The sequence below is a fragment of the Equus asinus genome, chromosome 4, assembly GCF_041296235.1.
Source record: "Equus asinus isolate D_3611 breed Donkey chromosome 4, EquAss-T2T_v2, whole genome shotgun sequence".
In the NCBI taxonomy this organism is placed as follows: domain Eukaryota; kingdom Metazoa; phylum Chordata; class Mammalia; order Perissodactyla; family Equidae; genus Equus; species Equus asinus.
In genome coordinates, this window is record NC_091793.1 from 53668308 (window position 1) to 53694017 (window position 25710).

The window sequence follows — 25710 nt, forward strand, 5'->3', positions numbered from 1 at the left end:
TTGATCAAACTCATTTGATGAAGCCAGCATTACCTTAATATCAAAAGGAGACAAAGATATTACAAGAAAAGAAAACTATAAGCCAATATCTCTCATGAACATAGATACAACAATCTTCAAGAAAATATCAGCAAATCAAATCCAACAACGTATAAAAAAGAATTATACACCACAACCAAGTGGGATTTATCCCAGTCATGAAGGCTGGTTCAACATTCGAAAATCAATTAATGTAATCCATCACATCAATAGGCTAAAAAAGAAAAATCACATGATCATATCAATAGATTCAGAAAAAATATTTGACAAAATCCAACACCCATTCATGATAAAAACTCTGAGTAAACTAGGAGCAAAGGGGAATTTCTTCAACTTGATACAAAAAATCTACAAGAAATCTATAGCTAATATCATACTTAATGGTGAGAAACTAGACGTTTTCCGCCTATGATCAAGAATAAGGCAAGAACATTTCCTCTCACTCCTCCTTTCCAACATTGTACTGAAAGTACTAGCTAACGCCATAAGACAGGAAAAGGAAACAAAAGGTATATAGATGGGGAAGGAAAAAAGAAACTGTCTCTGTTTACAGATGACCTGATCATCTATGTAGAAAATCCAAAAGAGTCAACAAAAAAACCCTCCTGGAACTAATAATTAATTATAGCAAGTTTCCAGGATACAAGATTAATATACATAAGTTCATCACTTTCACACATACCAGCAATGAACAAGTGGAATTTGAAATGAAAAACACAATACCATTTACATAATCACCCCCCCAAAATGAAATACTTTAAATAAATCCAAGAAAACATGTACAAAATCTATAGGAGAAAAACTACAAAACTCCGAAGAACAAATCAAAGAAGAACTAAATGAATGGAGAGCTATTTCTTGTTCATAGGTAGGTAAACTCAATATTGTCAAGATCTCAATTCTTCCTAACTTGATATATAAGTCCAATGCAATCCCAATAAAAATCCCAGCATGTTATTTTGTGGATATTGACAAACTGATTCTAAAGTTTACAGAAAGAGACAAAAGACTCAGAATAGCCAACACAATATTGAAAGAAAAGAACAAAGTTGGAAGACTGATACTACCCAAATTCAAGACTTGCCATAAAGCTATAGTAATCAAGACAGTGTGGTACTGGTGAAAGACTAGACAAATACATCCATGGAACAAAAGAGGGAATGCAAAAAGACCCAGATCTACATAGTCAACTGGCCCTTGACAAAGAAGCAAAGGCAACACAACGAAGCAAAGGAACAATTGGACACCCACAGGCAAAAAAGCAAATCTAGACACAGACCTCACACCCTTCACAAAAATCAAATCAAAGTGGATCACAGATCTAAATGTAAAATGCAAAACTACAAAGCTCCTGGAAGATAACACAGGAGAAAGCTTAGCTGACCTTGAGTATGGTGATGGCTTTTCAGATACAACACAAAAGGCACAATCCATGAAAGAAATAATAGATAAGCTGGGCTTCATTAAAATTAAAAACTTGTGCTCTTCAAAAAGCAATTCAGGGGCTGGTTCCGTGGCCCAGTGGTTAAGTTGGCGGACTCTGCTTCGGTGGCCCAGGGTTTCACTGGTTCGAATCCTGGGGGCAGACATGGCACCGCTTGTCAAGCCATGCTGAGGTGGCACCCTACATGCCACAACTAGAAGGACCCACAACTAAAAATATTAACTATGTACCAGGGGGCTTTGGGAGAAAAAGGAAAAATAAAATCTTAAAAAAGAAAACAATTCAAGAGAATAAAAAAAAGCCACAGACTAAGAGAAAATATTTGCAAAAGACACATCTATTAAAAGGCTTATCCAAAATATGTGAAGAACTCTTAAAACTCAAGTCAATAAGAAAACAAACAACCTGACGAAAACATAAGCCACTCACCAAAGAAGATATACAGATGGCAAATAAGCATATGATGCTCCACGTCATGTTCATCAGGGAAATGCAAATTCAAAAATAAGGAGACCCCACTACGTGCATATTAGAATGTTCAAAAATGAACACTGACAACAGCAAATGCTGACAAGGGTGTGGAGCAGCAGGAACTCTCATTCATTGCTGGTGGGCACGCAAAATGGTACAGCTCCTTTGGAACACAGTTTGTTGGTTTCTCATAAAACTAAAACTGCAACAAAACATACTCTTGCCATATGATCCAGTTGTTGTGCTCCTTGGTATTTACCCAAAGGAACTGAAAATACATGTCCACACAAAAACCTGCACACAGATGTTTATAGCAGCTTTATTCATAATTGCCAAAGCTTGGAAGCAACCAAGATGTCCTTCAGTAGGTGAATGGATAAATAAACTGTGATACATCCAGACAATGCAATATTATTCAGGGCTAAAAAGAAGTGACCTATCAAGCCATGAAAAGACATGGAAGAAGCTTAAAGACATGTTACTAAGAAGCCAATCTGAAAAGGCTAAAATACTGCATGCTTCCAACTGTGTAACATTCAGGGAAAGGCCAAATTATGGAGACAGTAAAAAGATCAGTGGCTGCCAGGAGTTACAGGGGGGCGGACTGAGGCAGGGGCATATGGGTGAAGGATGAATGAGCAAAGCACAGAGGATTTTTAGGACATTGAAAATGCTCTCATCTGGGCCAGCCCGTGGAGGAGTGGTTAAATTTGTGCGCTCCACTTCTGCGGCCCAGGCTTTCGCTGGTTTGGATACTGGGCGCAGACCTAGCATCGCTCATCAGGCCATGCTGAGGCTGCGTCCCATGTAGCAGAGCCGGAAGGACCTGCAACTAGAATATACAACAATATCCTTGCGGCGGGGGGAGGGGGGAGGCCGGGCGCGGGTTCCCGGAGGTGGCTTTGGGGAGAAGAAGAAGAAAAAGAAAAGATTGGCAACAGATGTTAGCTCAGGTGCCAATCTTTAAAAAAGAAAGAAAGAAAATACTCTCATCAATAGGCTCATCAATCCTAACAAATGTACCACCTGTAGCCAGGGATGTTGAAAATGGGGGAGGCTGTGCATGTGTGGGGGCAGGGGGTATACCGGAAATCTCTGTACTTTCTCTGCGATTTTGCTGTGAACCCAAAACTGCTCTAAAAAAATTAGTCTTTAAATATGAAAAAATGTACATTGACTCAATGGACAATTAGCTATTAACAAAAATACAAAGATTACATTCTTGGGCGAGTGCAGATGAAATATCAAATAAAAAAATTGTGTATACTCTGGAATTTACTAAAATGGTTATATGTGGAAAGAGATCAAAAATAGTCCAAGAAAAGAAGGAATTCGTTATTTACATAAAGGGAATAGAGATGAACTCTCTGAAAATGGACTTAATAATAAATTTTTATTAAATGAACAAAAGAACAGGCATGCTGTCTTGCTATTGCTTATATTCCCAGCACTTAGGCAGTCACCGGGCGTCTGTTCGGGGCTCCATAGTAAAGCCTTGATGCTGCTGGGACCAGAGGGAGAGGCCGCCTGAGAAGGAGGCCCCGCAGAGGACAGCAGGCAGAGGCGGGATGAGGCGCACCCCGGGGAGCCGGCCCTGAGCTCGCTGACGCCCCGACGGCGCGAATCCTCAGCTTCCTGGTACAGAAGCGCGCGACGTCTGTTTTCAGCCTGAACTAATTTGAGTCAGGCTCCTGCCCTTGCAGCCAAAACCCACCACGACCACTGCCAAACAAACTAACGAAAACTAAAACAGTTGGTTTGTCCTGCTCAGGGACCTCCCTGTGTTGGAGAGCTACTTCAGTTGAACTTAAAGGAAGATAATCAGGTCCTTGCTTAATCTTTGATCCGCGTTCCAGTATTCAGACTGCCCCCGTGCTAGTGACTTTCTCCTTTGTATTTGGCGGCTGCCTCGTGTTTCTGTCACTGCTGCTCTTGAGATCTGGGCCGATCCCAGCTTGCTCGTTTTACACATGGCATAATGACTTTGTTCCTTACCTCTTTCTTATATAACCTCTGAAAAGCTGCTTTCCGTGCTCTTGGCACTGAGCCAACCCATCCTGTATGATTTTTACATTTTTAAGCTACAATGTTTGAGGCTGCCATAAGCCATGTTGTGAGCTTTTTAAAGAGGATATGAGTGTCTGAGACTTTCGTTGCTGGGTGTTAAGAACGACGCGGCAAATGCAAGCAGACTGCAGCTTTGCACTGCGGGAGTGGGGCGCGACCAGGTATCTTTTCCTCATATCAAAAGTCATTACCTCCTTATCTATGACCCTGGCACCAATCTCATTTTAATTTTAATTGTGTGCTTTAAAAATTCTAGTCATTTAATGTGAAACTCAAAAACATGTATACCCTTTCTTGGAAATTATCTGCAATATAAAATAATCCAGCCACAAAAAGAATACAGTTAGAGAAAAAGAAATACAAATGGTTAATAAATGTATAGTAAGGTGTTAGATCTCATTGAAGGTTAAAGAAATGCATGCTGTACTAACAATGCTGTCCCACGCTGGCAAAGGTTAAGGACAGATGCTCGACGATGCCTGCTGTGAGGGCAGGGGCTGGGACAGCCGTCTTGGGCGGCATTTTCAGAGTCTTTCTCTAAATTTCAATTACATCAACTCTTTGACCCAGCAATTTCATTTCTAGAAATTTGCCCTACAGATACATCACATAAGCATGCAAGAATATTTATTACAAAGTTATTTATTGTAGCAGTGTTTGCAATAGTGAAAAATCTAAAAATCATTCTAATTGTACCTCAATAGATAAGCAGTTATATATGTACAGTCCATCCATACTATGAAGTATTTATATGACATGAACAGATTGTTAAGTGGAGAAAGCTGAGTGCAAGATTGTGTGTGTGTGTGTGTATGTGTGTAAGTATAAGCTCATTTGAGGGATTTGTAGGAAGAAATTGCACATGCTTAAATGAAACGACGTGACTTCTGGGAAGTGGAATCTGAGAGGAAAGAATGGGATAATTATTTTTATTTCTCAACTATTTCTATTTGTACAGCACACTCTACTACTATTATAATAAAAGGTATTTTGAAGTCAATCACAATTTTGATTACTACATAATCCATAAAACAATAGAAAACACAATTACCCTCTGCTATAAAATTAAACAGTAATTAAAGCTTGCGTGCCACTGTCATAGCAGGTGGCATTTTAAGATGATAATTAACTTAAGTATGAGGGCAATGTAAACAAAAGTGAATAAAAGTGAAATTTAAAGGTTACTCACTTTTCAATCGACATTGATAATACAAGAACTAATGTAAATGAACTACTGAATTCTGTTTTGTGTTATGAGAGCAAATTTATTGTTTGGAATTATATGTTCAATAGCCAACAGTGAAGCCACTTCGCTCCCTTGTCTTCAAGACCCTACATCCTCCTACGGCCCTTCCATCGCCATCCTTGGTAGGGCAGTGGGAACTGTTGTGCAGGATCGGGGATATGGAATTTTCCCTACTTCCTTCTGTACCCTAGAAACAGGCAGTTTCTTTGGCTTTGTGGCCGGGGGCTGTGGCACTGTGGCTGCTATAGAAGAAGCATCACGTGTTACAGCGGGGGCAGTCGTTCTTCCACTGCTTTGTAAACAAGTAATAAGGAGGTTAGGGGAGCTTCTAGGATTTGCCCATGATTAGCAGGTTGAACTAAGCGTCCCCAGCTAGACCGCTGGCGGGGACTGGGTATGTAACACAGGAAAGAAAGGGCAGAAAACATTGAGACACTGAGGAACAGTTGCTAGACGAACCATATCAAGGCCTTGCTAAATGAAGCGGGATTTAGCAATTATTTACTGAAGTGTTTCCATGTCTGTCTTCCTACCAGGCTGAAAGCTCCTGGGGTGCAACTGGCACAATGACTGGCACATAGTAGGTACTCATTAAATATAGATTTGAGTAAATGGATGGATCAATGAATGAATGTCCAGGACAGAAGAAAGACTCACTAGAGAGTTGCACTAACTCCCTAAATGAGAGGGAGAAAAAAACATCCAGGTGACACGAACAAGAGGGAATAGCAGAGACGAATGCCAGGAAGAGTTAGAACGGGAATCTTGAGCTGTCGCAATGGTGGGGAGCCACTTGGGAGGCCTTATTACCCTTGAGTAACCTCAGCTAACCCAGAGAAATACACAGCTGAAGTCAAATAGCTTAAAGCTAACATAGAGTGTGTCCAGAATTTCCCCAAATAAGGGGGAATCCCAGTGTTCCTAGGAAAGGAGAACTTTGGAGAGTTCCACCCTTGGTAAGACTCGCTCGGAGTTTTCGCAAAGTAACTTATGCCATTTGTCTGCTCAGATTCTATTATTCCATGCCAATGAAGGTTTCCATACCATCAGCTTTCCCAAGCTACTGAGCTCTGCTTCAACCCCAGAGGCAAATAATACCTGGAGAGACTTCAACACAGCAGGCACCTTCTGGCACACTCAGGAGCGGAGCCGCTACTGCTGCTATTACAAGCATGAATCCTCTTATCACCACCACAGCCGCCATCGTTGGCTAAGAGTGAAATCATCCGATAGTAAATCCTAACCCTAAAACACATCGGGGACCCTGACCAATCAGGGTGCAGCTCCTCCTTTCCTCCTTTGGGTGGGGAACGGAGAGAAGTGGGCAGAGAAAGGTGAACTATTCCCTGTGGCTTTATCTTTATCTCTATGTCTATGTTGCTAGACACATACCAGGAAAACTTTGAGAATCCAGAGAACTTCAGGAACCAGTTAGGTTCTGGAGCTTCAGAAATTCAAACTGGGACTCAAGACCTCCAGGATTTTCTCTCTTGCTCACTCCGTCTCTCATATTTACTTACTTCTGCTTGGCGTCATTCTCTCCTAGAACAGATGGGCTTTTTTATACCGGGAGAAAACATATCTGCCAGCAGTCCTAGGCTTATATCATCCCAGTTATCTTTCCCAGAAGATGATATATTTTCTCTGCTTCATTTTGAATACTTCCAGGGAAAACTCTGAGTGACCTGAGTCATTTAACCATCCCTGGGCCAATCATTGTGGTCAAGAGGAGCTTACACTGATTGATCCTGCCTACATTGCTTATCTACCTTAGGCCAGGAGTGGGGTCCTATGATTGGCAGCTCCGTAAAAACCCTATAGGATGCATAGTGGGAGTGATGCCCTGCTCCTGAAAAAGGGGAAGATATTATTGAAAGAAGAGAAAAGAGATGCTTCAGATGTCCACAAAAGAGAGATCAAAGATAGCTAGCTGGCTAGCTAGCTGGATGGGAAACCAGCTAATTAGATGACTATATAGATGACAGTGCCATGGGTTAGTGATCATTATAGGGTCTAATATTTATTCTCATTATTTTTTTCCAGAAATCTATTTTTGTTATTTTCTCGTGTTCAATTATCCAACGTGTTATAAAACTATTGTCATAAACCGAAAGAAGAAAAACATGCTGATATCCTAATTAGAATTGATGACACCTAGGAGTAATTTGAAAAGAATGAACATTTTTACAACATTAGACTTCCTATCCAAGTACATGGCATAACTTTCCACTTATTTAATCTGTTTTTAATCTTCTAAAAAAATTTTGTGGGTCTTTTATGTAATATAGTCAGGATATTATTAGCCTAATAGCTGACACCAGAACATTCTTTGATTAGGAAAATTCCTTAATAAAGTAGAGGTGGGGCTGCCACATACTGCTGCTCTATCTGTGCACTGTACAACTCCAGGGAGCCCCATTTACATGGACTGCAATGTGAGCGAGGCCCCTGGAGTTATGCAATGAAGCAGCTCCCGGAAGAAGATGCGACTGCTGACAGGAGGCAGAGCAACGAGAGGACCGCTAAGCTTCTCTGTACGAGAATTGGAGAGAACTTGATTTAGCTCTTGAGAAATGACGGAAAAGAGGAAAAAGGATCAGAAAGGTGGCAGGACAAAGAGAGACGCTTCTGTGATGTGGAAGGAAGAGTGGTACATGGGTGAAGCAGCCAGTGAGAAAATCTTGGCAGTGGGATGAACGAGGAACATTTTAGAACAGGAATGCTCTACAAACAATCTTCAGTTGCCTGAGGTGGGATGAGCAGGCTCCTATCTTCAGTACGATTTCTGCTACTGGATACATTCTTTTTCTTCAAGATTACCTCAGGGATGGGAAAGGAAACAGAGAGCCTGGGCTATGCCCCAACTTGTGTCAATGTCACAGCAGAGATACAGGAATAGATACAAACGTGGAAGGAACAGAACAAGAATTCAGGGCATGGAAATAGAGGGTTTGAGCCAATCAGATCTGGAACACAGGATTCCAGGGTGAGGGCACTGCTGCTGACACCTGAATCACGTTTATAGTGACTCTATACCACTCTTAGGAGCATTCTGTAAATTACTTTGTGGTTTTTTTCTTGTCCTTATAAATGGGACTCTATTTTCCATAATATTTTCCTGCTAGTTTTTGCAGGTTACAGGAATCTATCTGTCCCTATCTGTCTATCTATCTATCTAGGCATATATGAAATATATGTAACATATATGTGAAACAAAAAATATAAAAAAGATATATTAGGCCTTTAGGTGCTTTTTATTCCTTCTTGCTGATCTGGCTTTTATCTGATACCATTTTCCTTTAGATCAAAGAATTTCTTTTAGCATTTCTTGTAGTTTAGGTCAGCCTTCAACAGATTCTCTCAACTTTTGCCTTTTGGAAATGTCTTTATTTTGTATTTCTTTTTAAGGAATCATCTGGGTATATTGTGGGCTGACTTATTTTCTTTGAGCACTTTAGAAATGCTGCAGTTTGGTTGTGATGTGCGTGTGTGTTTCTCTGTGTTTATCTTGCTCGTAGTTTGCTGAGCTTCTAGGTTCTGTGAGTTGATGTCGTTAAAGAATTTTGGAAAATTACTGGAAACTCCTTCCGCCAACCATCTCTCCTTCTGGGGCTCCAATTACACGTTGTAGATCACTGGTACTGTTCCAAAGGTCTTAGATGTTGCGATCTCTTTTTATTTTAACCTCTCTTTTCTCTTTGTGTTTCAGTTTGGGTAATGTCTGTTGACCCAAATGTCTTCAAGTTCAATGACCATTTTCTCTGCTATGTCCAGACTGCTTTTAAGCCGTTGAAGTGAATTTTTTGTAGTTGATAACATATTTTTCATTTCTAGCATTTGCTTTGATTTCTTAAGTTTCTATCTCTCTGTTGAAATTCTTCATTTGTTCACACACGTTGTCAACTTTTCCCGTTATATACCTGATTACACACATACAATATATATATCTTTATCTTGTATGTCTGTATGTATTCTGTGTTCCAGAGGCCTCTCTGGTTGGCTTGCTTTAAGATGACAACCCACTTGCTATCAGTGAGAAACACTGACACTTAAGCCCAAAGACATCCAATTGGTTGGCCACGTACATGAAGTGTTTCAACTCGAAGTCTTTTTTATGTTATTCGTAGTTACCTTCATGAAATAATAGAGAGCCATTTTGGTATAGTGTTTAAGTGGATCGAGTTTGAATTCAGGCGAACTGGGGTTGAATTCCTGGCTCTGCTGCTTATAAGCTCTCCCATCTTGATCAAGTTAGATATTCCTCCAAGTCCCATTTCCTCATCTGTAAAATGTGGATAATTATAGCAATACCTTCTGCCTAGGGTTTCTGTGAGGTTTAACTGCGATCCACATGGACAGTAGTCGGTACAGTAACTAGCAGAGGGGCCTCAGTTCCTGCGAGCTGTTTTCTCTCCCTTACTCCTGCCTCGTCCCCATCCCCCTCCCTCCACAGTGAGAGGCAGAAGGACAGAGAACCAGCTCTGTCCTGGTCACTGATGCATGTCTAGCATCCACCCCATCACAGCTGCTCAATAAATATTTGTTGGAAGAATAAATTAATAAAGCTCTTCTCTGAGGGAGGCAATCCAAAAGATCGGGCTCATCAGGGATCAGGCTTGCCTTAAACAATATTTCATACGCTGTCCAGAAAAGAGGGTGTTTTATCAAATCCATTAGCCTTCAGAAGCTGTACAAATGGTAGTGAAATTCCTGGCTCTTACATAGGCACTTCAGAGAAATTTTTCAAAGCTATCTTAGGGGCAAAGAAGTGGCCAATTAGTTTTATGGGCACATAGAAGCAGTACTTTTTGAATATTTCCTTCATGCCATGAATGAGAACTGAGAGTCGCTTACTGTAAGCCGTGCCTACAGACATCAGATGGATGCACTGCTGTAGCCAAAAATGGAAATGAAAAGGGCATCAAGAAGATCAACCAAGTGTGCATTAATCTACCTTGTTCATAGCAAGGGTCATCCTTGCTAGAAAAGCAAGTCTAATTCTATGATAACAAATGCTCAAGAGCCAGGGAGACACTATTTCTTAAAGCTAACCCACCACGTAGAATAATTAGAAGGGCATCTCTTTGTCTCAGAAGGGCTTCTAAGAAGCATTTGGAGGAACATAGAGTTTGTGCTCACTGGTAAAGGAGGAGTTAGCCATTTTATAAAATGCTTTAAAACCACTTTATTTTTAGAATGTTCCCTTTTGTCATTGACATCTTAATGTACTGTAATTTGGAATGTTTGCATGTTGAGTGAGCAGAGCACAAGCACTTTGCAGCAGTGAGAATAATTGCTACTTAAATGTGCTATAAATCAATATATAATGCAAGGCTGCGTCATACGGCTCAGCGCAGCACTGAGCTTCAGTAATAACAAAACGACGTCTAAAAACACCAAGAAGGTGCTGAGTGGAATACTCACTTTCAGTATATTCTCTACTTCTTTATTCATTAACTATTTGTTAATGTGACACTCGAAACAGTGAAATTCATGATTTTAAAGTTGTGTGTGTACAAACTTCACATTTTTTAGAGAATCTCATATACATATAATTTCATATGTAGAAATATGAGTCAAATCTCTAATTTCATATGCAAATATGTAATATATATTACATATAATTTCATATGTCGAAATATGAGTCAAAATCTAAAGGAAGACTAAACCATACTGTTTCTAAATTTAAACATCTCTGCATGTCTTTAAAAATAACAATTTTGTGCACAGTTGGAATCTTTCTAATATAATGCTTAGGTGCAAAAATACTACAAGTAAAACAGTTTCCTTAATATCTAAGACCTAAGTAGAAGAGGAAAGTTCCAAAGATTGGAGGAGAAAGAGAGAGTGTTAGACGAGGTAATTTTTCTTGATTTTTAAGTCCAAACCTTAGTAGTTATAGAAAAGGTTTAGAAAATGTTTAAAATAACTACACTTTTTCCCAGGGTAGGCTTTTCTTTCTTCTCCCTACATCCTGCTGGAGTGTGGCATATTAGACTATAAAAAGATAAACAACAAATGCTCTTTTATAAATAATGTAGAAGGGGCTAATCTAGGTAACACAGCCTTGATTATTTTGCAGATAAACTCTAAAGGCACGCAACGTGAAGTCTTCCTTGGTTTCCGCCCAGCACCTTTGGTTCAGCTGCTCGATGATGTCTCTACAGCTCCAGGCTCTTTTCATCTTTCCACTCTTATGCTTGATGTGTCAGAATATTTACCTCATGGTAACAAAATAGCTGCCTAAGCTCCACACATCTCATTCTCAAAAGTTAAAAAACAAAGAAAGAAGGGCTGAAAGCCTCTCCTCATGTATCTCTCTTTTTATCGGAAGGGAAATATTTTCTAGAAGCTCCCAAACCAAATTCTCTTTTCTCTTTTGTCTCAATGGCCACAACTGTGTCACCTGTCTCCCTTAAACTAATCACAACAAAAAGGAATGGATACTTCCATTGAATTAGAACACTCACAATTTGTCCCTTGGGGCTAAGAAGAGACCCACTTTCCCTGAGTACATACATTGCTACTAAAATCTCTGAACAAAATGGGATTTCCGTTATAAAGGAATAAGGGCCAGATGGTTGGTTGGCAGTAGCCAGTAGTGCGTACCGTACTGCAAAGACTGATAGCTACTACACCTGAATGTCACTCACTCATTTACACTGAGAAACATCATTGCCAAGAGAACTGGGCATTAAGTTCTCTGGCCAACATACTCTTTTCTCATAGAAGAAAACCTTCAAGGGAAGTTAAACTATAACGAGGAAGCTGCTAGGTGACGCAGGAGCCGACGGGAGGAGCGGGTATTTCTCTTTGCTCACGCTGACTCCTCTGCCTGCAGTGCCTTTCCCTTTGCTAACTCCCACATATCCTTTAAATCCAGCGGCAGCGTTGCCCCTCTGGAAAGCCTTCTCTGTCACCCCCCCTTCTCCACCTGCAGTTCCCACCCTCAGGCTGAGCTACTTGCCCCTCTTCTGTGTTACCCTGGCGCACTGCACGTAACCGTATCATTACACCTACTCCGTTGCATGGTACTTATCAATTTATGTGTCCTCGCCACCAAATGCGAGCTCCTTAGGAGCAGAAACTGGGCTAAGTTGTTTGAATAGGTTTATTGGTTAGCAGAGAGCTCAATATGTGGATATCGAGAGAGAGGGATTTGCGGTAGGCAGAATAATCACGCTCCCCAAAGATGTCTAAATCCTAATCTCTGAAACCTGACGTCACAGTTAATTTTATGTGTCAAATTGGAGACTGTTTGTGGTTGAGACTAACGTTTAAACAGTTGAACACAGCTTACCCTCCATAATGTGCGTGGGCTTTGTGCAATCAGTCGAAGGCCTGAATAGAACAAAAGACTAGCCTCCCTGAGCGAGAGGGAAGTCGCCAGCAGAGTGCCTTTGCACTTTTTCTGCACCATCTGCGCTCCTGGGTCTTGAGGCTGCTGGCCCACGCTGCACATTTTGGATGTGTCAGCCTCCATAATTACGACAGCCAATTCCTTATAATAAATTGTGTGTGTATATCTATCTATCTATCTATCTACTATTGGTTCCCTTTTTCTGGAGAACCCTAATACACCTGTGAATATTTTACCTTACATGGTGAGAGGGAGTTTGCAGCTGTGGTTAAATTAAGGCTCTTGAGATGGGAGGATTATAAAATTATCTGGAATTATCCACTAGGCCCGACATAATCACAAGGGTCCTTATAAGAGAGAGGCAGAAGTGTCAGAGTCAGAGAAGAAGATGTAATGACAGAAGCAGAGGTCCAAAGGATGTGAGTGCCAGCTAGGGGCCACAAACCAAGGATGCTGTCTAGGAGCTAGAGAAAAGAAAGCGATCCTCCCCTAGCAGTTCAGAAGAAACACAGCCCTGTCAACACCTTGATTTTAGCCCAGGCAGACCCATTCTGGTCTTCCGACTTCCATAGCTGTAAGATAATCCATTTATGCTGTTTTCAGTCAGTGAGTTTGTGCTTATTTGTTGCAGCAGCAACAGAAAATTAACACAGTGGTAAGGAAATTTTGGGGTGGGGGCGACAAAATGACTTAAGTATTGAGTTTATTGAGCTATTATAATAGTAAATAACATTTAATCATTGCTGCTCGGCATTTTTACAAATTCAATCTTCATTCAAATAACCAAACCAAGATGAAGATATTATTATATTCATTATAGATAAGCAAACCAAAACGTAGAAAGATTGAGTAATTTTATGAAAGTACCATAACCATAGCTGATATAATAGGTATTTGAAATCGGGGCCCATGTGTCTAAATCTTCGTGTCCCCAAGACAGGCTGAGACGGGCAGCTCTGCAACAGAGCGCCAAAGGACAGCGTGAGGGCCCTTTAGTGTCCCCCGTCTCCTTCAGGATCCGTAAAGTGACTTAAATAACAGCGAAATTGGAGTGAAAACTGTGTGCTTATTCGCAAATGAAGTTTCGAACCCAGCTTGTAGCTTCTCACGGTGGAGGGTTGCCTCCACAAGTCCCTCCCACAGGAAGCTCTGGAGCTGCCGATAGTCTGTCCGCAGACCGAGTCCCGTGCGAGGCTCCCACTCTCCATGGACGGAGGAGAGCCAAATCCTGGGCACCCGGCTTGCCTTTATTGTCATATTTTTGTATGTTTATTACTTCCTATCTTTTGAAAATATTAATGCAATCTATTAGGCCCTAACCAGGGTTTCCCCAGGCAATGAGCTTATCTTTTACGATGATTTTGCCTATCTGCAAGGGCATCATTTCTTATAGATTTTATAAATTTATTCTTTTTTTTTTTTGAGGAAGATTAGCCCTCAGCTAACTACTGCCAATCCTCCTCTTTTTGCTGAGGAAGACTGGCCCTGAGCTCACATCCATGCCCATCTTCCTCTACGTTATACATGGGATGCCTACCACAGCATGGCTTTTGCCAAACGGTGCCATGTCTGAACCTGGGATCCGAACCAGTGACCCCCAGGCCACGGAGAAGCAGAAAGTGCACACTTAACCACTATGCCACTGGGGCGGCCCCTAGATTTTATAGATTTATAATGAACTTAAACTCTATTTTCAAGTTTATGAGCTTGACCTCATCTTTGCCCAATGTATTGCCTACACACTAATTACATTTATTTAGAAAATCTTTTTAATGAATAAAGACTTATAAAGTCTTTGCATTATAAAATACCAATCGAAATAATTTGTAAACTCTAGAAACTCTGCTAAAAATGTATAAACATATGTAATCACAGGTTTATTTTGAGTTTTCATGTCTTGGTATAAAAAATTCACTGGGAAATATTTAACACAATAATAACGATCACTTTTCTATACTTTTGGATACAATTGAAAGGCCTGTTTCCTTTCTTTGCTTTTGTTTTTTAAAAAAACTCAAAATTTAATTTTTTTTAATATTAGAGACTGTTAATATTATTTGATTGGCTGATGTATGAAAGAATTGACTGAATGTAATTATTTGTCTAATTGAAGGGTACTTTTTTGGAACATGAGATTAGAGAAGATTATGGTTAGACCATTTCTGGTCTGGATAACTTAGAGTTTGTCTGTATAAAACAAATAATGCATGATCTCATCACTACTACCCAGGACTTCACACTCAGAGTTTTCTTTCAAAACTTGAGAACTATACATTTGCCAACCACATAAAGAGTTTGCTTAGTGGACACACATAAAATACAAGTATCTTTACAAGTCTTTTTGTAAATACATTAATTGATTTACTTCAAAATCTTAAGTAGAATGATAAGGAAGTTTGTAATTAAGAAAAGTTCCCTTCTTGCTATTTGCTGATTTCTAATCACAAACAATTTACAGTAGTACTTTTTTTTTTTTTTTAGTGAGGAAGATTGGCCCCGAGCTAACATCTGTTGCCAATCTTTCTCTTTTTGCTTGAGGAAGATTGTTGCTGAGCTAATATCTGTGCCAATCTTCCTCTATTTTGTATGTGGGACACTGCCACAGCATGGCTTGATGAGCAGTGTGTAGGACTGTGCCTGGGATCCAAACCTTTGAACCCCAGGCCACTGCAGCAGAGTGCAAACTTAACCACTATGCCATTGGGCCAGCCCCTACAGTAGCACTTTTTTTTTCTTTTAAGGAAGATTAGCCCTGAGCTAACATCTGTGCCCATCTTCCTCTACTTTATATGTGGGACGCCTGCCACACCATGGCTTGAGAAGCTGTGCGTAGGTCCGCATGCACCCGGATCCCCAGCTGGTGAACCCCAGGCTGCTGAATTGGAATGTGCGAACTTAACCACAGTGCCGCCGGGCCGGCCCGTACAGTAGCACATGTTTTGAAAGAAATTAATACAGTAGAGATTTCTCTTAAATGCCTGTTTGGAATAAATGTTTCATCAAAAACCTACAGGGTGTAAAACTTCAAAAAATAAATAAGTAAAAGCCAAAATCCTTTTGATGAACTTTTCATCTTCTCTCTGCCAAACCAGTGTTCAGCCTTGACCCCTCCTTTTCCCTAATTATGCACTTCCTGTTATCAAACCGTTCCCTGGGTCCTGTCAATTCTGCCTCCTTACTGTTTCCCGCTGTGTCTCTCATCTCCAGGGCAGCTCTCTGGTTCCGGGCGCCACCGTCTCTTTGCTCGGTTTACTGCGGCAGCCTTCTAAATGGGTTCTCAATTTCTCAGCCTCCACTACCTAACTTCCACTACCAACTTCACACCCACATCATCCTTAACATTCCCACGGACCAATCATTCTCCGTAACATGAAAATCTAATCATGCCATCTGCTGCTTCAGTCCTCCAACAGCTTCTCATTGTCCCAGAATAAAGTTCAAACCACAAACACTGGGACATGAGGCCTTGGGTGATTGGACCCCATTTAGGTCTCTGTCCGTATAGTCACTTAACAACAAGAACCTGAAGGGCAAGGACGGCAGCTTTTTAAACTTTAATTATTATTATTATTATTATTATTAATCTTGATAGTCTTGTTGCCAGCTCAGTGCCTGGAAGACAGTAGGCGCTCAACAAATATTTGTTAAGGAGTTTCTGGCCTAGTTCTGTAGCTTTAAAAATATGCTCTCCATCTATTGAAGCCTATACGAAGTAGACCAGCTTCCTGAATTCTCCATCAGCTCTTTCCAGACTCATCTCTTTGCTTGTTTCTCAGACCTTCACTAGCATTTGCTTCCTCTCATGATGGCACTATGCTTTCTTGACTCACATAACTCGACGACATTAGACCATGGCCAGGGGTCCTTCCCGGAGCACTGCCTGGGGGAGCCCCTCCCCAGCATCAACTGAAAACCAGCTCCCTTTAAGTTGCATGAGGAAGGCATATGTAAAAATCAGTATATTTCATTTTAATCATTAAAATTCAATTTTGCTATTGTGAGATAAAGAAATAGCATTTTAAGTGTATTTGCAAAACCCCAGAAAGTTATTTTAACATTTAGCTTCTGCATAAATAAATAGATACTATTAAATCAGGGAGGTTCTTAAGTTTTAAGCCAAACTTTCCTAGTGATTTTGTTTTAGCTCTGAGCTCCTTAGTCGGCCTTTCCGAGGCTCCCTGAACCTCCCCTCACTAACCACTCTCCCTTTCTCGCCTCTTTACATAGTCCAATGAAAGTACCTATTATGAATCTGATAATACTCAATTCCATCATGAAAAGAATTTTATTACTTAACATTGGGATTCACTGGATGTTAATTAATTTAATTAACCAAAGTGCTGAGATGAGCATGTTCAGCCATTCATGAGGACAGAGAGATTACAGACTTAGCGTCTTTGACTATATTACCACTGAACGGTTATTACTTTTAAAATATTTAATATATTAATCCATAATTTCATTCATCCATTCATCTATTATTTTTTGAAAATTTCTTCTCAAATAATTCCACAATTACTTCTTGCGAATCTGCTGTGTGCCAGGTTCTGTTTAAGGCGGGGGGATGCAGAGCCTGGCACATACCGTGTGGGATCTCTACCCTGATAGAGTTCATATTTACTGGGTACAGACAGGAAACACAGCATAGAATAACATAGTTCCAGAAATTGCTAAGTACTATAAAATAAAGCAAATATGGCAGTGGGATAGAATGATAGGCGAGAGAGGCCAGCTTTAGTTAGGGTGACTCGGGAAAGTCCTTACTGAGGAAATAAAGACTCTCAGTGATGAGATCTCAGCAGTGGGAAGGGGCTACTGGAAGGCCTGGCGGAACAGTGCTCTAGACAGACGAGACAACACAAAAACCTCGACACGGGAATGAACACGCGTATTCTAGGAAGACAAGAGACCACTGCGACATTTTATGTAATGACTGCTCCTGGGCAGGAGATAATGATGGCTTGAACTAGAGTGTTCACATCGGATATGTTAAGTGGTTGACTTTAGTGTACATTTTGGAAGTTTAACCAAAAGACTTGTTTTCGTATGTGGGGGGAATGAGGAAAAGAAAGGCACCTAGGTTTTTGGCTTAAATAACTGGATAGATGATGGTGCCATTTACTGAAATGGAGCATATCGAGGAGAGTTCTCTTTGGCATTTGAGAAATAGATAACGCATCCAGGAAGAGATGTCGAGTAGGAAGTTCACTATATGAGTGTGGAGCTGAAGAGAGAGGAGGAGAGCTTCCACCAAACATCTCTCTGCTGCAGGCTATTCTGTTCTGTATCAGCTTGAAGTTCATGAGAACGGTGGCACCTGCATCCACATGATATGGTTAGAAGGGCTGAGAACCGAGACCACCTGTGGCAACATGACTTAGTTACTTGTTCCAGGAAACTTTGCCCAGAGAAGATAAAACCATCAGCCAATAAAGAACTTCACTGTTTGCTTCAGGAAATCCCTGCAAATCAAACCACGGTTTACTTATCAAGACCCACTTCAGGATTCTCACCTCACTATATCCGCCAACCCTAAAGTGTTATTTCACAGATTTGCCCGGTTGTGAGCCCAGACTGCCCAAACCCTGGCTCGTCCTCTCTGCCCTCCCCTCTTGAGGCCGTGAAGGCGCTATTCTCTCCGACTGCAGCAACTTTGAATAAACTGAGGTTTGTTTTGTTAACAGTTTGTCTAGGTGTATTTTCAGGGGCTCAAGACTCTTTACTGTATTTGCTCTCCTGCCCTTACCATAAGTGTTAGTCCTGTAAATGGCTGCTCACTCATCTGCTCTGAGACTCACAACAAGCAAAGTGAGATTTCTGAAGATGGGAGAGCCCTTAGACATCTATTCTAATCAATTTATTGTACAAATGGGGAAAACTGTAGCCACAGCAACTGTGACCTGTCTAGTGTCACAGAGCATAGCAGCTACTCAGTCACAAGACTTAGAGCTCCTAGTCTGGCACTCTTTATGGAAGGATGCACAAGCCATGTTGAGCAAGATGAAATAATTTTTTTTTAATCTACAAACTCCCTAGCAGGGGAGAGAGCAGTCTGTTCCGTCCTTGGTCGTGGTTGTGATGCATTGCCAGGCTGGCTCAGGCACCCAGTGCGTGTATTCATAAAGATATTAGTAAATGTTAGTTTACGGTTAACAAAAATTTAGATAGTGGAAGTTCATCAATCAGCAGAAAGATATAGAAACCTCAACTGCCAGACCATACAATTCCTAATGTAGCTGCAGTTTTCTCCTAATCTAAATATAGAAGAAAGGAACAAAAACAAAGACAAACCAACCAACCCCAGCTCACCAAGTCAACTACATGTCCTTCTCAAAGGGCAGGATTCGCCATGCAAAATATTCAAGAAATTAGAGTCTCTTCAAATACTCAAGATATAAAGTTTCTTTGAAGAAGCTGAAATATACAATTTTGTTATGGGTCCATCTTCCCATTTTGACTCAAATCTGGTAAACATTGTGGAAAATCTCAAACATTTTCTGTAATAAAATTGCACCAATGCAGTGGATGCCTATGGCATACTCTTCTCCTCACCCCTTTATTTCAGAAATTGTCTCTGCTGACTTCATCCCTATTGTGACAGTGGGAGCTTCCCCATAACGACTCCATGCCTCCAGGACGCTATGCCCTCGCCGTGGTTGATTGGACCAGAGGTGGACACCTGGCCTTTATTTGGCCAATGGGCCAATGGCCTGGGGACCGAGAGAGTTAAGTCAGCCTCTCAGTGCCTGGATTATAAATGTGTAAAACTCAGGGGTTGCTATTAGCTCTTTTCTGCCACTTGCCCCAAGGAGCAAAGGAAGCCAGAGTTTTGCTTGGATATTCTGCAGTGTCTCTGGGTATTAAGAGCAGGTGAAGCTATTCAAGCCAATCCTCACTTATCCACCCTAAGTACCAAATTAATGCCGGACACTTAGCGAGAATAAAAAAGAAAAGAGGGAAAAAAAGGAAATGAGAAGGGAACACGACCAAATACCTGCCTGATCGGCAGCCCTGGAACCAAGGCAGTAAATCCTCGTTTGTACATTTTCCCTGTGTCAGGCGCTGTTCTAAGCACTGCAAGTACGTTATCCTATTTAGTCCTTACTTCTAGGCTATGAGCAAAGTACTTTTATTATCCTTATTTTATAGATTAAGAAAACTGAGGCACAGAAAGGTTGAGTGAGAGAACCAGGACTCGAACCCAGCAGTCTGACTTTATGACCTGGGGTCATAAATGTGACGTTACCCTGCCTTTCAATAACGAGAACTGTGGTCAACTTTGCATTACGGGCAGCCTTCCCTGTGGAGGCAGACAACGAACAAAGCGAAGAACCCGGAGCGTCAGGTGAGGATGCAGTGCTGGGGGGAAATGAAGGCACACGGTGGCACCGGAGGGCCGGAGGGCAGGGCTGGGGCAGTGGTAATGTTACATAAGGAGTCGGGGAAGGCTTCACTGAGAAAGCGATATTTGATCAATGGTCTGACGGAAAGGAGAGGGCAGGCCCTGCAGATGTCCCGGCAAAGAGCCTTCCAGGCAGAGATGGAGAGTGCTGAGGCCTCCAGGCGAGTGTGCTCAGGATACTCAAGGATGAGCAAGGAGGCAGGAGCTGCGAGCAAGCGGAGGTGGGAGAGAGGTCCGGGTTATGGGGGCGCTCAGGGGCAGATCACGTAGGGCCTGACAGCCACCCTCAGGACTCTGGCTTTACCTCTGAAAGAGATGGAGCGTCATCGCAGGGTTTTGAGCAAAGGAGTGACATGATCTGACTTGCATTTCTAGAAATTGTCCTGGCTGCCGCGTTAAGAATAGACTGTAGGGACGCCGCCCAGACGGCGTCATGGTTAAGTTCGCACACTCTGCTTTGGCGGCCCAGGGTTCGTGGGTTTGGATCCGGGGTGTGGACATAGCACCACTAATCATGGCAGCATCCCATATAGAGGAAGACTGGCACAGGTGTTAGCTCAGCAACAATCTTCCTCAAGCAAAAAGAGGAAGATTGGTAACAGATGTCAGCTCAGGGCCAATCTTCCTCACAAAAAAAACAAACAAAAAAAAGACTGTAGGGGCAAGGGCAAAAGTAAAGACATCAGTTCGGAGGCAATATCCAGGCAAGAGACAATGGCAGCTTGAGACAATGGCAGCTTGAGATGGGGTGGTAGCAGGGGCAGTGGTGGGAAGGGCTGGGAGTCTGGACACAGCCTGAAAGGAGAGCCAACAGGACGTGCAAATGGACTGAATGTAAGAGACAGGGGTGGGGGTGGGGACGAAGGATGGGTCCGTTTCTGACCCAGCACCTGGAGAGAGGAAGCTGCCTTGTGCTGAGATGGGCAGGCCTGAGGGAGGAGCAGGTTTAGGAGGTGGGGAGACAAGACCAGGAGCTCCGTTTCGAACATGTTAAGTTGGATGTGCCATTTCAATTTCCAAGGGGCGATATGGAGGAGGCGGTTAGATATGCAAATCTGGATTTCAAGGGAGCAGTCTGGGCTGGAGAAATACATTTGGGAGGCTTCGGTGAACGGGCTCTCTATAAAGCCTTGAGACTAGATGAAAGCACCTGAGAGTGAGTGCTCTAGAGAAAGAGGAGAGCAGAGAGCTGAGTTCTGGGTACTCCACCTGACAGAGGGCTGGTCAGGGGCATAGCTGGCAGCTCTCCCCACCAGGGCGAGGCACTTTGATAAGCACAGAAGGAGGGACAGCTGTGGTTGCATGGACATCAGTACTGCTGCAGTCCGGCTTCCTCCTCCAGGATTTAAACAAAGAAGAAGAAAGAAAGGATCTACACAAAATACTGAAAGCAAGGTCAGCAACATCTGTGACGGGGACAGTTCTGGTTGCACCAATGAGACCATGAGATAGAGTCTCTGTCTTTCCACCAGGACATATCCCTCGGACATGACACTATCCTTGCAGCAAGTCACAGCCAGATGAGACTGCAAAGTGTCGTGATTCCTTTCAGAATGGCTGCAGTGTAGGGTCAATGAGAGCAAGAGATATTTTTTTAATGGTGTGGGGTGAGCAGAGAAATTTAAACGGGTGATTGGGAAAGTGGAACTAGGAAAGATGGTCTGTATCTTTCAAAAGCTAAGTGTTAAGAATAATTTTCAAAAAAAGTAAAAATCAAGACTCTAAGATAGATAAAGTGAAGACATGTCAAAGATTATTATTATATTTTTTAATGAGGAAATTGTAAAGATGTTACAACTGATTTGAAGTCAAAGAAGCACAAATTTATATGGAGTAAAAGAATATTGAAATCAGTTTAAGAAATGACTGTAAAACTGGCTTTTTCCACGGGGATGGGAGGGTAGGGGGTGGCGTAGTGGGAAGAGAAGGGTGACCTGTCCACCAGACAGGAATTATTTGCATGTCTATAGACAAGAGATAGTCACATAGCAAGGTTATAGAGAGGCTGGAAGCTACATCAAGAAACCCCATCAGATGGGGCCGGCCGGGTGGCCCGGAGTTTGCCAGTTCAGATCCTGGGTCCTACGCACTGCTCAGCAAGCCATGCTGTGGCAGGTGTCCCACATATAGAGTAGAAGATGGGCACGGATGTTAGCTCAGGGCCAGTCTTCCTCAGTAAAAAAGAGGAGGATTGGCAGCAGATGTTAGCTCAGGGCTAACCTTCCTCAAAAAAAAAAAAAAAATCACAAATAATTTAGAAGGCAGAGAATCTGGTATAAAACAGCAATTGAACTCTTAATTTTAACTCTGAGTTTCCTGGTAGGGAAGGCAAAAATGGAAAGCTGGCAATTAGGTAATTCTGATTGGTACAAAAAAAGAGGAATGTAACTTTTTCTGGAAAGATGGGTTGGATGGCTGAGAGTGAGGAGGTTGTGAGCTATATGAAGAAAGAAGGGGAAGGTTTGGAAGTCTGTAAGCAGAATGGGAGATGGAATTGAGTAAGGACAAGTAAAAGAATGTTTAAGCTATGTTGCGGGACTACAGGGCTTAGAGACATAGCGTGCATTTGGAATAAATGTGAAATATAGATCAACTCCTCCAGGAAGCCTTCCCCGGTGATTATAGGCTGGGCTAAGGTGCCTCTGAGCCCTCACACATCCCGGTTCCACCTCCCTGTGGCAGTCAGCGCCTTGTTTTACTATCTGTTCTCTGTTTCTCCCTCCAGAGCTCCAGGAAGGCAACAGCTGACGTTGTATTTCCAGAGCTGGGACAGTGGCCCGACACTAGTGGATCCCAGGAAATTGAAAGCATCCGGAAGGAGTGAGTGAAGACGTCTTAGTCCATCATTTTGGCTGCTATAAAAGAATACAACAGACTGGGTAGCTTATAAACCACAGATGTTTATTTATATTAACAGTCGTAAAGGCTGGGAGGTCCAAGATCAAGATCCTGGCAGATTTGGTGTCTGGTGAGAGACTGCTTTCTGGTTCATAGATGCTGACTTCTTGCTGTGTCCCCACATGGTGGAAGGAGCCGGGGAGCTCTCTGAAGTCCTGTTTACCAGGGCACTAATCCCATGCATGAGGGCTCCACCCTCGGGACCTAATCACCTCCCAGAGGTCCCACGTCCTACTACCATCGCATTGGAGGTGATTTTTCAACATATGAATTTTGGGGGGGACACGAACATTCAGTCTAAGGTAGAAGATAGGAACACAGATCGTTTGCCTGGGTGTACGGGGTAAGGAATGGCTCTCTCTGGGGCAGCAAGCCCAGAAGAGGCCCGTGGTCAATCCTCGGCGCTCCTGCCCTCTCATCTTGTCTGGGCCACGAGGCCGGCAGGAAGCAGTGGCTCCTGCATCACAGCTGCCGTGAGAGCAGGCTTGCACTCGGCTTGGCAACCACTGCTCCAACCTGCCGCGTGAGGCTTCAATTCAAGGGTTAAAAGTCACTTCAAATCCCTTACATTTATTTTTCGTTCATTTTATTACTTGTTTCCTGACCATCAAAATAATGGTTTTTATTGTAGGTAATTGGCAAAATACAGAAAATTACAAAAAGAAAATAAAGTTCTTACCACCCAGGTATAAGTACTGTTAACATTTTCCCATATTTTTTGTCATTTATTTTTCTATGCATTATATGCATGGTCTTTCCTTTACAAAATTGGGATTGTATCATATACATATGATCTATTATACTGTTATGTATATTATAGGTATATTATTACATATTGTTCTGCATTTTTAACTTATAATTATATTCCAAAGTGTTCCAGTGCTATTAAATCATATTTTCCAGAAAGATTTTTTCCTTTTTTGAATCTTTTTTCTTTTCTTTTCTTTTTTTTTGAGGGAGATTAGCCCTGAGCTACCATCCTCTGATAATCCTCCTCTTTTTGCTGAGGAAGACTGGCCCTGAGCTAACATCTGTGCCCATCTTCATTTACTTTATATGTGGGACGCCTGCCACAGCATGGCTTGCCAAGCACTGCCATGTCTGCACCCGGGATCTGAACCTATGAACCCCCGGCTGCTGAAGCAGAGCACAGGGAATTAGCCACTACACTACTGGGCCAGCTGCCAAAATGATTTTTAATGGACATATAATATGTTATTTAATTATTCTTCTATTATTGAGCAATTAGGATGTTTACAATCCTCTATTTTAAAGTGATGCTTTGATCACTGTCCTTATTCAAAAATATTTGATCAAACCTTGACTATTTCCTTAGAATAGATTTCTATAACTGGAGTCACTGGAGTCAAGGGTATGAACTTGTAAAGAACTCTGTTAAGCCAAGTAGCTCTCGAGGAGGTTGCTTCAATCAGAATGTTTGAGTGCCCACTCCCTGCATCCTAGTAAGTATCATGTATTAACAATTAGAGGGGGGCCGGCTCCGTGGCCGAGTGGTTAAGTTCGCGCTCTCGGCTGCGGCGGCCCAGGGTTCGGGTCCTGGGCGAGGACATGGCACCGCTCGTCAGGCCACGTTGAGGCGGCGTCCCACATCCCACAACTAGAAGGACCTGCAACTAAGATATACAGCTATGTACCAGAGGGTTTGGGAAATAAAGCAGGGAAAAAAAAAAAAAAAAGATTGACAGCAGTTGTTAGCCCAGGTCCCAATCTTTAAAAAAAAAACAATTAGAGGTTATTTATGGAAGACACTGAAGTCAGCACAGAGCATCAGAATTGTATAATTCTTGGTACTGTCTTATTTGGGTTGATCTGCCTTCGTTATGGGAGAAGACAATAGCAAAGCTGTTCAGTTTAAGTAGAAATGGCTACGCTAGCACAGGGTGACACTATCAAATTTAAATTCAGACCAAAAAATCTATCTTACATTTATGAAAGTCTAAGCTTTTAGGAAATTCAGGTACAGTACAGAAGAAAATAGAGTATCAATTTAAATCATATTTAAAAGAAAATATCTTGCAACAAGCACTTGAACCAAAGTTTTTTAAAAAGTGTGTGCACTCTCCAGTAGGAAGCATGTATGTTTGGGAAACAAATTGTGCAAATTAATTCCATGTGCAATCAGAGAATAATCATTTCATGTTATTATGCTTTAACGTAAGGGAAAAAGAGAAATTCTTGCTTTCCTTTGGTGGTTGGATTATGTTGTATTACTCGTGCCAAGTTCTTTTATACATTCTCTCTAATACTCACAAACCTCAGCAAGGAAGATTTTTTGGTTCTGATTTTACAGATTAGGAATCAGGCTGAGAGAAGTGAGAAACTCATAGGCGGGGCGGGTATTGGAGCCAAGGTTTGTCTGAGTTCAGAACTGAATCATTCCACAGGCCCGAGGACTCCCCGAAAGATACAATAAGGTTCTGTGTGAGAGAAAATGAGGGAGACCCTGACCCTGGCCAGTGACAAAAAGCGCCGATGATACAAAACTATAACCTCCCTCTCTGGTGGCTTGAAGTGGAAATGTGAATAAGTTCACACTTTTTGTTACTTCTGAATTTAAATTAATGTGTTATAAAGTTAACATTGGGCTGCTTTTGTTTATTAAACTGTAAGGACAGAACAGAGAAGAAAAAGAGAAAAGTGAAAAAAGGAGAAATGAATAAAGAAGAGTAAAAACCAGCCCCTGTAGGATTAAAAAAATCCACAACCATAGAGAGAATGTCCAGGTGCTGAGTAGGGAGAGGGTAATTTCGAGGGCACTTCAG

General features: G+C 41.8%; 1 long non-coding RNA gene across 1 annotated transcript; it reads left to right on the plus strand.

Annotated features, from left to right (window-relative positions):
- The first annotated feature begins 3915 nt into the window (after positions 1 to 3915).
- Positions 3916 to 23567, plus strand: LOC139045175 (uncharacterized). Its single transcript, XR_011503063.1, has 3 exons — positions 3916 to 4182; positions 19777 to 19972; positions 22755 to 23567. It is a non-coding gene; the product is annotated as an uncharacterized lncRNA (long non-coding RNA).
- The last annotated feature ends 2143 nt before the right edge of the window (positions 23568 to 25710 follow it).